At 40.5% G+C, this 13,034-nt stretch overlaps 1 long non-coding RNA gene across 1 annotated transcript in view; it reads right to left on the bottom strand.

Annotated features, from left to right (window-relative positions):
* Positions 1–874: 874 nt before the first annotated feature.
* The window catches only part of LOC114486950 (uncharacterized), a 97,929-nt gene continuing 85,769 nt past the window's right edge, over positions 875–13,034 (bottom strand). Inside the window, exon 3 of the long non-coding RNA XR_003681430.2 lies at positions 875–955. This is a non-coding gene — a long non-coding RNA (uncharacterized lncRNA). The remainder of the gene's footprint in view (positions 956–13,034) is intronic.

The raw sequence follows: 13,034 nt of genomic DNA, 5'->3' as shown, positions 1-13,034 counted from the left end.
GTGTGTGTGTGAGATCTTAGTTCCCTGACCAGTGATTGAACCCGCGCCTTTGGCAGTGAAAGCACGGAGTCCTAACCACTGGACCACGAGGGAATTATTCCCTGTTATTGTTCTTTATGTTGTAAAACCTGGAATTCTACATACAGAAGAACTCTACATACACAGTAGTTCTAAAATTTCCAAGATTTTATACCACAAAATAGGTCTTTTTTCTTCCCTATGGGGAGAAATTGCCTCTTTCAAACCTGAATCACTTTACCTCCGAGAGAAGGAGGCTTGACTCTGAGAATCCCTGGCAGCTTGGCTCAAATGAGACAAATAAGCTGGCCTTTTAAACAGTGAGAGGTATCAAAAAAAAAGCCAGCGTCAAGGAAACCTGACCTTTCCCTCCCAGGCTCCTCCTCCTGACATGCTGATCCAAAAACACACAGAGCCTGACCATTGTCAGAAATGGTGTAGGAAAACTGGATGTATGAGAATCATTGGAAATTCCTATCCTAGCTTTTTTTATTAATTGATTGATAATCTTCCTTAAATCACAAAGGTTCTGAGGTGACTTAAAAGGAATATATGCCATATAAGAGCACAATGAAAATAAACACCAAGAAAGATATAAATCAGCTTACACTGTTAGGATCAGAAGAAAAAGTAGGACTCCACTTTATGGGCCAAAAGGTCCAACAAAGTAACAATGGTTGGTTTGCAAATCATTTCTGAGTTTCTCGCCACCCAAAGTAAAAATGGGAACACTGTCAGTTTCATTGTTTTCACACATCCTTCATTAGGAGAAAACACCAGTTTCCCAGAGACAGCAAAACATTTTCAGTACTTAAAACTACAAGAAATTACTCACCTGGATGCTAAGAATTATGATGGACGATGTCCTCAGTAATATCAGTAGGGGGGCAGGGGGGAGGTTGCCATAACAGTCTTCTTTGGCTCATTTTTATGGTTCCTTTCAGTAAAAGGCAAAAGCACACTTGAAAATATGAACTAGAACTAATATGTCTGTATTCCCTGTCATTTCATTCCTCTGATTCAATTCCATATTGGATTAGTATATGTACATGTGTTCTCACAGCTGGGCTTGATAATTGGTAGGGGTAGAGTGCAGGTGGACACATAGGACTTGCTGACAAGCATCACACAAGCTCTTTGAGGAGACAAGGTCTCCTGTTGATTGGTTATCTGACACTGTGTTAAGCTGCAGCAAAGACAGAATTCATAGGCGTGGTTGCATGGTCTCTGATGAAAGAAACAGGATCCCATATGAAGACCAAGTTCTTATAGCCTGTTACTACTGTTATGGCAGCAAACCACTTGCATCTTCCCCATCTCTTAGAAAGCAAGTCATGCCTTTCTTTATACCCAGAGTGGAAGTTGGATAATGCAAAAGATTGCAGGCATTTGCTGAACTTACACTAGTGACTACAGTGACTGGTGGCCTCCTGAGAATGTCCAGACCTTCTGGATTAATGGAAATGATTCAGCTCTAAATAAAATGTCAGCTTAGCCAGTGTCAAGCTACTAATGCTAAAGAAGTTATTCAAACAAAACCAGGAGACGTGACCAAATGAGCTCACTGTAACATGTGAAGCTATGGCTCAAGCCCTAATTGAGCACTAAACAAACGTCCCTCACAGATGCAGTATCATGGAGATCAAGCGGGAACTATCAATAAAGGGTCTCTCATTAAAGTAAATTACAAATCCTTTTATTGCAGTAATAGTTTGCAGAACTTTGAAATCAAATTATATAGATTATAGTAACCAAGGGACAGGTAAGCAGTAAAGAGACAGTGGGCATGGGGGTCTGATATCAGGAGAAAGAGAAATCAAAATTTTTACAGGGTGAAGAAATGGGAAAACAGTTACTTATAAATGTAAACTGTATGCACTTCAAGTTCTAAAATTCTATGAGAATATGATCCTGAAGGAAGTAAGAGGTTTCAGTGTTCAAATCAACTTTCTCATATCTGTTTTAGGTATGAAAAATTCTCTATGGCCACTTCAATTTATAGTAAAGTTAACGTGTAAACTTCAGAATTTAAACAAAACATCGTCACTTACATGTATTAAGAATTTATCATTTTGCCATAAAATTGGAACTCTAATTTCCTGAGAATTTATTGAAGACATTTTAAAAGTCCCACAAAGGGTTAAAATATGTGTTTACAGTCACTTTTATTTTAGTTTTTTTAAATTTTAGCCGTTATGTGTTACTTCTTTAATTAAATTTTTTGCTACTAGTGCTCATTTTAATGTATTAAATGTCATTCCTAATGGGAGAAAAGCAGTTTAACATCATCTGAAATTTGGTGGAGGCTTTGTAAAGCTAATTTTTCTCCAAAGATGGATCTTAAAAATGCCTCGACCTCATAGATTTGGAGACAAAGTCATGTCAGTTTAACTTGAACACTCAGTGACCCAAGGAAAGGATTACTAGAAGCTTATTAGGCAAAGGAATATCGTCCTGAGTCTAATAAAATTCTCACTGTCCAATCAAGTCTTCAGCAACTGAGTTCATCCTCATTCTCTTCTTTTCAACTTCACAGCAGAAAGAATAACCCTGAGATGTAGGTCTCCATGGGGCCCAGCCTCTTCAATCTAGCGCCCGACTTTGCTATGAAATCAGCACCAGGTTTCCATCCTCTGCAGGGGAATCCGGAGTGGACAGCACTCCCACTCCATTGCACAGACCACAGTTTGTAATCACAGCCTGGTGTGATTATTTAATTCATGTCTGTTCTTCCAACAGAACATAGGTGCCCAAAGGGTGGGCATAATCCTTACGTTGCACCCCTTTGTGCCCTGTCCTGTGCCAGGCCCTTCCCCAACACCCGATGATTGTTGACTGCATAAGTGAAAATGGAAGCTGGGAAGAGACTAACAAGTTTCACTATGTCTGCCTCACCCTTAATCCAAACAGTAGAGACAAAAAGAGATTTGGTTCTGATTCTCATTTATACTTTAAACTTTTCTAGTTATATTTTATATAATATTTTAGTTAGACTATTTTAGTTTGAAAAGTATGTTTCGATTGATAGGCATTTAGTGTATATACCTTTATTTGGTAAACAACATATATGAGCAAGTCAGTGCATAATACTCAGGAGTGCACAACATGGCACAGAGCTCAGGAACAGTGAAAAGGAAGTTGCATAGGACACAAGGGCTGAGAGGAGCTGAGGGCCTTTATGGGACCATAGGCCTCACAGCCAAATTACATCCACTCCTGGGAGAATCGCTGTTCACTCTGAGACTGTGCCCAGCCTGGAGGATGCCATAGACGTCGGCCGTAGAATCTCCGATCTTTTTCTCTCATCTCCTAATTCTTCCCTCTATCACCTCCTACACCCAAAGCTGGGGAGGGCTCAGGGATATGCATTAGAATGAAAAGATTGTATTTAATCTGTTTCCTACCTTAATCACTTGACAGGGAACCTTGACATTTTTCTCCTTTAGATTGTTTTTTTCCAGGATAGATTAAATTAGAATCCCCCCAATCTTCAACCTTTTAAGTAATACATACACACACACACACACATATATATATATATATATATATATGTGTGTGTATGTATAGATGTGTGGTTGTCAAAGGCATTAGAACATTTCTTTTCACTCTACGGGAACAAACAATTCAGCAAGGTAGTCAGACAAGCACTGCTCATTCAATCACCCCTAATCTAAAGGAGAAGGGTAGCCCTCGGGGCGAATTGTGAGGCAGGGTCATTCCTTTCTGTTTGGCCCAGAAAGGGTTTCCCCTCTCAGTGCTCTTTGGCCAAGCTCCAGGGTGCATCTGGCACCCACCCAGTTCTTATGCTGATCACAGCACCTTCTGCCTACTTTGCCCTGCATTTTCGTGTGAAGAATCCCAGATTCCCAAATACCTTTCCCGTCCCATTCACCCCCATCCAGTCTCTCTGCACCCAGATCTGGGAGAGCCAGCCAGCAGATTTACAGTGGTGATAAACTGATAAAAATTAAAGGAGTTGGTCCCTGGAAGTATTTGTATTAGAGAAGCAAAGGAGCACAGGGCAGGAAGGTGCACTGGGTCGGTGAAGGTGCAAGAATATTAAAGGCTAACAATGGTGCCGATTGGATCGGGGACCCGCAGTTCTCAGAATACACAAATACGTATAAGAAGGTCAGTTTACTTGGTAGTACGTATAAAACTGGTGAGACAAAAAATAAAATAAAATAAAATTAGAAACAAATTAGAAAATTAGAAAAAAGAAAATAGAAACATTTGGAAGACATGATGGAAGCAAGCAAAGGAGAGCTGTTTTGGTTGGTGGTATTCCCTACACTTTCTGTCAGAGAGTCACTGGATGAATACACTTTGTTCACACTCTACCACTCGACCCTCAACCACTGCTCCCTTAAACCACTGCTCCCTTTTAGGTCACTAAAACCTTAAATTCCTCTCCATGTATGCATTTTCTGGAAACCTGGATCTTAATGTAGATAGTTTGAACTATGTTTATTAACCTAAGCTACAGAGAAACTCCTTATTTTTCCATCCTCTGAGGGCATGTAGACTTATCTTCCTTTTCCCCTTTACCTTTCCTCAGTGAAGTTTCCCAGTAATCCACAAAGAGAAGTAGGAGTTCCTTTAAATAGTCTGAGAATTACTTCAACTTTCATCTCTCAGTGACCTTTAGCCATGAAGTTAATCATTACTATTAAAGAAGCTCACTGTCACTTAGAATTGACGATCGAACTGAACTTTTTCTCAAAAGCATTTTAACACTTCAAACCCAGCCAAGTTTTACAGCAATCAGAAAAAGCTTTCTGTTGGCCAGCAGGTGACAGGAAACGGGCAGGCCCAGGTGAGGCCACAGGGAGCTAATGATGGGCCAAGCAATGTGGGAAAAATCAGCACCACCATTACTCCAAGAGGGGTCCCATTGGGTCTCAAGGCCAAATGCTAGTATGGCAGCAGCTCTTATTTCCTCTTTGCTACCATTCCTCTATCTTACCTGTTCCTCTTCCTCACCCTTTTTTTTTCAGAAGAAAAGATCAGCGATGAACCATTACACATCATCTTAACTTCAGTATTTTAGTTTGCTAACTATGTAGGCTGTGTGTCGGTTCAGCATCCCTTGTGTCAAATCTCTTCCCCTCTTCCTAGTTTGGTCTTCCCCCCACCCCAAATCTAATCCAGCCCCTCTCCCTCCCAAACTCCTCATCTTCTTTTCTCCCCACCACTGAGACCTGTTTATCCAGGGTCTAATCACCTAACTGCCAGAACCTCCTTGGTTCCTCAGAGGATGAGTCTCACGGGGCTACATCCAATAGTTTTTAATAGTTTCAGGAAATCTCCAAAACAAGGCTGTTTGATGCAAACCAGGAGCAATTTTATGCAGAAATGTGCTTATGGAGACAGAGAAATCAAGAAGTTCTAGCTTTAGGCATCAGTTTGGGTGGAGGAGAAATCCAACAGTGAGAGTAAAGGGCTATTAGATTATTAATATTCCACCTACAGTTGTAAGATATTCAAGAAACAGCAAGGACAGAAAAGGAGCCACCATCATAGGCAACACATGCACTAGGCATTTTAAATGCATTACTTTGATTCCATTCCACAAATATCAAGAGCTGACAATGGGCCAGGTGCTATGGTACATGCCAGATAAACAAAACATATCTGCTTCCTGTCCTCACAGAACTTGCAGTTTAATGGGCAAGAGACATGTGATATGGTATGAAAAGAGCTATGATACAAGAAAAGGGTGAAGTTGGGGCCCATAGGAGGACTCCTACCCAGACAAGGTCAGGGAACACTTCTTGAAGACTTAACATCTCAGCTGGGAACTGAAGGCTGGGCAGGAATTATCCAAGCAAAACTGAGGATCAGGAGGGTAGGGGAGAGTTTAGTCTTGGCCATAATCCTGTGAAGTATGTGTGACTGGCTCTACTTTCCCAGGAAGATAACCAAGCCTCACAGGGATTAAAGCAGTTACTCAAGCTCCCAAATCCCGTCAGTGGTGGATATGGGCTGGGTCCTCAGGACACTCAAAGCCTGAGGCTGGGCTGGTTCCTTGTGCCACACCAGGTCTCTGGCTGTACCTCACCTCTTTACGTGTTCTAGCCCCATCAGGATGGAAATGTCTGGCCAGAAAGGAAGGGATGACAGTGCTGACCCGTGGGGATTTTATCACTAAGCAGCAAGACTCCCCAAAAGGGCATCCTTCCAATCACCTGAGAGTTCCTGAACATTCTCTCTCTCTCTCTCTCCTCAGGACAAGTTCTAGCATTCAAGTAAACCTGTTCCTGGAAAAGGGCATACAGATGGTTTCCAAAAGCAAAAGAGAAGCTTTATTTGGAGCAGAACTGTCATGAGTACCTTTAAAGCAAAATCTTTTGTAAACACTGTAACATCTCCTTTCTCTTAAAATGAGGCGTACCTGGATTTCTTGGAGCTGGCCTTGCAAATCATAGCAAATCTCAGGAGATCAGGGACTATCAGAGATAGTCAGAGAAAAAAGACCTTCATAAAATAGTCAACTTTCATTCTGTCCTCCTTCATAGGCTCAAAATCCTCTGAGAAGAACATAAAGTGACTGAAGTAAATGTCCACCACTAAATATATTTATTTAAAACCTGAATGGCAAAGGGCAAACATTGTAGATATTAATGAAGAAATAAAACAAATATTTGACTTTTTTTTTTTTTTTTTTACTCAAGGATATTAAGCTTGTTTGGAAGCCTGCTTACCAGATTGGAGGCCAACATCTTGCAGGTCAAATGAAAGCCTTCGCAAGTGAAGAAAATTTCCTTTTGACATGAGTGAAAGTGAGAAGCAGGTGGGCAGGACACACAGATGTAGACAAGTCCTTGCCACTGGAAGTCTGTTTGCTGTGCAGGTACCAAAAGAAACACATCTAACGCTTTACTTTGCGCTCAGAGACCAGGATGGAAATGAACGTTCCTACAGCCAGGCAAGGCAAGGAAGCATTCCGAGGGTACCAGCTGTGCTTTCAAGAAGATTCATGTAAGGTGGGATGTTCACAAAGCTCACATATCCGCTGACTGGCCTGGATATTTCTGGAAGACACTTGAAAGCCTCATTTCGGTGAGGTGCTTTTCTCTCTCAGCTCTCTTCCCTTCTTCACACAGCAAAATTCAAAAAGCCTTCTATTGGGAGAAGCCTTTCTAGCTACGGCCCTTTTGGCTGTTAGCAGGTTGCTGCTGTGAGCCTGGCTCCAGATAAAGCCAATCGCCCACTCTCTCTCCTTTCCAACACCAAAGACATTCACCCTGACCTAGGGCTCCTCTCACACATTTCTATTCCTGAGGAAATGAGGATTATCTCAAGTCGCACCAATGATTAGTTCCAACTTCCTTAAATCTAAAAAAAAGATGTTCTTTAGTTCTGCCATTCCACCTAGATTTCCCACATCTCTATTCCTGGAGGTATCTGATCTGAATTCATCCCAGTATCAGATACCAGTTATCAATTATCTCTCTCTCTCTCTCTCTTTCTCTCATTGTATCCCGCACCACTGCCACCACTACCACCACCTGGGTGAACTTTGAAGTTAGTCAGGGATCAGTCGTTGAGCTAGGAACCAGTCCTGGTATTTACTAAGTTGAGACGGCCCACATTTCTATTATCATAATCTGGGGCTGCCATTGGCTTAAATAGCTTCCGGTTTTCTGCCTCTACTCTCTCCCCCGCCTTCAGCCCCCAATACACTTGCACACTAGAGCCCTTGACCAAAGAGTAATAAGAACGCTGTGTGTCATTTCAGTTCTTACATTTTAGCTGTAACTTTCTTCTCATTTACAACAAGGCTGAGATAGTGACTGGAAATAAATCAAGACCTGAGAGGTGGAAGGCAACTGGCACATAACCACCCACTTGGGCCTTGTTGCTTCTCCTAACCTAGGGTAGTGGTCAAGAGGACCGATTCTGGAGCCACGTTGTCCAAGTTCATACCCCAAAATTGCACTTTCTAGCATTGAGACGTTGGTCACTACCTGGCATCTGCACCTCTAGGTCCTCATCTGTAAAATAGAGAAAGAAACAGCGCCAATCTCTCACGGTTGTTACCAGGATTAAATGATTTAATATGTGTGAAGCACTTAGCACCTTTGTAAGCCACAGTAAACACTAGCTGTTGTGACACCAGGCAAGACAAGCTCTGATCTCAGCCAGTAAAGTTTGCTGCTTTCCAAACTAAAAAACAAAAAAAACAAAAAAAAAACCAATTTTTTATTTTTCCTTGACACTGCTTTCAAGTTTTTAGTTTAATATTACATGGGAGGCATGGGAGGTATTTTAATGTTTATGCTCTAGAAAAGCTATGCCTGACTGAGAGACTTTTACAAAGTAAGTATAAAGCTTGATGGCTCCTCCCTCTGTGGATGTGGAGAAACTCGAAATGAGACAGATTCTTCTGAAATTTCTTTGTGAAAAGATGAATTGTCCAGCTGGATCATGAGATCTGGTAAACTATAAATAAATCTCTTTCTTCAAATCACATTGTTGGAAGACAGCTTTTTATGTCGTGGCTTTTCATAGAAATAATTGATGTTGTTATGTTTCTAAAATCCTTCATCCTAAGAAGAAAAGACTCCATCTATAACTTGCCACCATATTTACATTCTGTCCTTGTCTAGATGGTATTAAATGTATAGTCACAGGGAAACAATCAGTGCAAATGCAATCTGCAAGTACATGAAGGCACCATGCCTGCTGGACACTGAGTGCCAGATTAAATGTTGAATGAATGAATGAAACAGTTCAACAGTGAAGCATTGAGCTGCTGTAGCAGAAAATCTATTTCTCTTGAGAATGATAAAAAATTATTTTTCAGACGATGCTTAATCTGAGTTATTATTTCCACCCATAAAGCTTGGAAGTTATGGAAAACTTCTCCCCGCCACAGCCATAGTATAATTGTGCAGACATTCACAGGCATTTTAGCAGACATCTGAGCAAAAGTCTCCCGTGGCACCAATTTGCATTGCAAAGAGTTGCCTTTGCAGCACTTCCAGTGTTTGCTCACTTCAAGTGGTAGGACAACCATGGTCTTGTTTAATCAGTAATTCTGTTTTTCTGAAATCAAGAAAATTAGGCCCTGACTTTTCTAAGCTAGTGAGTATCTAAAAGCAAAACTCTAGGACCTGTTCTTAAGTGTAATTTCCTTTCATCTCTGATCCATGCTGTCAACTTTTGGGATGTGGATAAGTTGCGAGGGTCCCAGCTTCCCCATTTTTTTATGTCTCAGTCTGACCCTGAAAAGTTCTCTGCTTCTGCTATTCTGGCTACTGGCCAGGTCCAATGGTTCAGCTCAACATATACTTATTTTATATTACCCTAGGATGGGCTCAGGCTCCCTCAGGCATTCTCTTTTGTACCCTCTCTGAGAAACATTGCCTTTGGCCCCTTTCCACCGAAAAACAAACATCAGGCCATCTGGTCAACCAAAGAGTCCCACCTTGGACTCCATAGGGTCAAAGACTTCAGTGATCAACCTTCTGTTTCCTGTTGGTGACTCCCCAGATATTCTGGCTGAAATACATAGATACCATACATTGATCCATTTCATTCCAGGACTTGTCTCACATTGTTACCTTCTTCTGGTCTGACAATTCCGATGTTCAGCATTGTCAGTAACTACGATCATCCTTCTCTAGAGTTTGAGTCTGATACCTGCTTGACTCTTTTCAGCATTTCTAAAGGTGCTACTTATCTTGTCCCGATGGATTTAGAGAGGAAAAAAATTGCTTCAGTTCAAAAGTCTTCCTACAAAGATTATCTGCTCCTTTCTGGGTGGGTTTTTTTTCCCCCATTTCTTTTTTACAAAACTTCTCCCTTTGCACTTATCTGTCAGTGGAAATGAAAGACCATCACAGTCTGTCTCTAGCTGAAGAAAACCTGATGACACTTTTAATATCCATCAACATAGTGCTGCCACATCCATTATTATGGATCACACATAAGAAGATGGAGCAGCTTCTGAAAACATGTTTAGAACCAACCAATAAAAATGGAAGTGTCTACAATATTTGACGTTTTCCAGCCAAATTATAATTAATCATAATCAATAATGAAATAGTTTGCTAGTTCATGTTCTGGATAAGTTTTCTTCTTGTTTTGTGTGGTTTTATGCAAGAGTGTAGAAGACCTCAAGAGGCAGAGAAATCTTCTAAAAACAGATGCTAACATCTGCCATTAATGTGCTTAGAAAGAAACTGAAATCAAATAGATTTTTCTTAGAATTTCAGATTGGGTACCTCAAAGTGTGCCTGAACTAATTTGGAAAAAGACTAGATTCAGCAATTAAAAGGCTGATGCTCTGTCTCTAAGACCCAACCAATTGCAAATAAATGTTGCACTTCCCTCTTGTTTTCCACCATTTTCTTTCCAACTTTGAGAACTCTTAAGACACCAGTGGCATTATTGGAAGACCAATACCATGAAGAGTCTAAGGAGGAAATATAGCCCATTCATTAATAACGGTGACTCTTTAAAAGCCAGATGCTTACTTAAAACATTCCACAGGAATGCAATGGAGATCTCTTCTACATGCTACTAGAAGCTTAATACTTAACCATATTATGGTCCAGTGCCTTCAGCTCTGTCCTGCCCTGCAGCATGTACCCAAGCTTCACAAGTTAATGGGTCATTCATCACACTGGATTTTTCTTAGCTCACCCATTTGCTTGGAATTCAGGATTTACTGCCAGCATTCTCACTCTTCCACAAAATTAATATAGCACTATTAGGACCTGGTGTACCCTGAAAACATCCAGCAATCTTAATTCCACATTCAAACCTTTGAATCCAAGAAATATTAATCAAAAAGATAAAAGTCAGAGCAAAGAGAAACACTGTGTACAGTTCTAGTTAATCAATTTTAACTGTTTCCCATTCACAAAAATTTAATGATAGTGACTCAAAATAAATTAAAGTATTAGAAGACTAAGAAAGAAATGACCTTTTAATGAAGACTGGTCGAATTCCAGCAGCTTTTCATAAGTTATCCAATTTAATTCTCCCAACAATCCTGCAAGAAAGGCATTATTATCCTCATTTTACAGATAATGAAATTGAAGCTCAGAAAGGTTACTTGCCTCAATTTACATCTACTAAATGGATATATAAGCATTAAAAGTTATATGTAGAATCAGAATTCAAATCCAGGAACACCCACTAAACACACACTGCCTTCCTAAAATCAATAGATGGTGCCATTATTGGAACCATCAATTAATATTTTCCCTTTCATGTGAATAATAAAGTTAAATATACATTATTGACAGTGGTCACTCTTAAAGGAGAAATTTTCCAAGAACAGTAGTTCCAAATCTGGCTAATCACATGGAGAGCATTAAAAAAAAATTTCCTAGGCCCTACTGCTGAGTCAGTAGTCTCCATAAATACCAAGGTATCAAGGCAATTTTTATAATCAGCCAATTAGGGAACTATTGACTCTTATGAGAGTAGTGACAAAAAAGAAAATAAAAAAACACTACCACTTGGAGACACAAAGCATCAGTTTTTTCAAAGTATAGCAACAGCCTTTGTTTCATCTCATCCCCATGTACACTTGCTGGGCAGGATGTGGGGTATATATATTTTATCCTTTTTAGATGCAAGCAGAAACCAAGTTCGATGAGGGAGGGAAACTTGAAGGAGCTTCTTCCACCTTCTTAGGTAAAAATGGACCACCTAGGAAAACAAAACTGGGTATGGATATGCAGCATTAAGAATATAAATTCCACTTACTAGATGTCCCTCCCTTCTCCCCTTTCTCCAGGATCACTGTTTGGAGAGTGTTAGGGGATGGATTGTCTCCTCACAAAACTCATACGCTGATGTCCTAACCCCAGCACTTCAGAATGTGACCTTACTTGGAAATAGGCTTTTGCAGATGTCATTAGTTAAGATGAAGTCACACTGGAGTAGGGTGGACCCCTAATCGAATATGACTAGTGTTCTTACAAGAAGGAGAAATTTGGACACACACGCGTGTACAGAAAATACCATATGAGGATGAAGGCAGAGATTGGGGTGATCCCCAAAACCAAGGAAATGCCAAAGATTGCCAGCAAACCACCAGAAACAAGGGGAGTGGCATGGAACGAAGTCTCCCTCACTGCTTTCAGAAGGAACCGACTCTGACGACACCTTGATCTCAGACTTCTGACCTCCAGAACTAGGAGACAATAAATTTCTGTTGTTTAAACACCAGCCAGTTTGTGGTACTTTCTTATGGTCGCCCTAGCAAACTAAGAAATAGGAAACACCTCCCACCTGATGATCAGATTACTCGTTAGTGTTTCCATTAGAGAGAAAAAAAAATCAATTTGTTATCAATAGGTTTCTGAAAGGCAGTTGTGATAGTGATAGCTCTTAGGAGGTACAAGTATCTCTGTAACAAATTAACTCAGAGAAATAGCTTACTTAGTCTATATGTTGTGTTTTTTGTTGTTGTTGTTTTGTTTTTTTGGTTTTTGAAGAAGAAAAATACAATAAAATAGCAATAAAAATAATAAAATGGATAAAAAACATCCTCACACATCTTACCCTTAGGCTTTTTCTCCGTTCTATTTAGTGGAAAAACACTAATTTGTATGTCTCTAATTGTGATCAAGGCAGTTGTATAACATAGATAATCATGAACCAAAGCTTCATTCCACTTACCCACAAATGTTATGTCCTCACACTCCCAGGATTCTGGGATAAGGGGCTTCACATTGTTTCCATCCCCTGGGGTGTAGAAGTAGTTACTCTTCAATTATGTGGAAAACATCATATGAGGTCCCAAAGTCCACATAGATGTTTCAGAAAGAATTTTGCCCCAAGATGCAAATTACTTAATGAAATAAATTGAACCTAACATGTCTTGGTCTTTCAAACAAAAATACTCCAGAGTAAGAGCTAGAAGGGGCTTCCCTGGTGGCGCAGTGGTTGCGCGTCCGCCTGCCGATGCAGGGGACACGGGTTCGTGCCCCGGTCCGGGAAGATCCCACATGCCGCGGAGCGGCTGGGCCCGTGAGCCATGGCCGCTGAGC

This window comes from Physeter macrocephalus, chromosome 10, assembly GCF_002837175.3.
Source record: "Physeter macrocephalus isolate SW-GA chromosome 10, ASM283717v5, whole genome shotgun sequence".
Classification (NCBI taxonomy): Eukaryota; Metazoa; Chordata; class Mammalia; order Artiodactyla; family Physeteridae; genus Physeter; species Physeter macrocephalus.
Note: the sequence above shows the minus strand (reverse complement) of the source record. Positions and strands in the feature narration are given on the sequence as shown.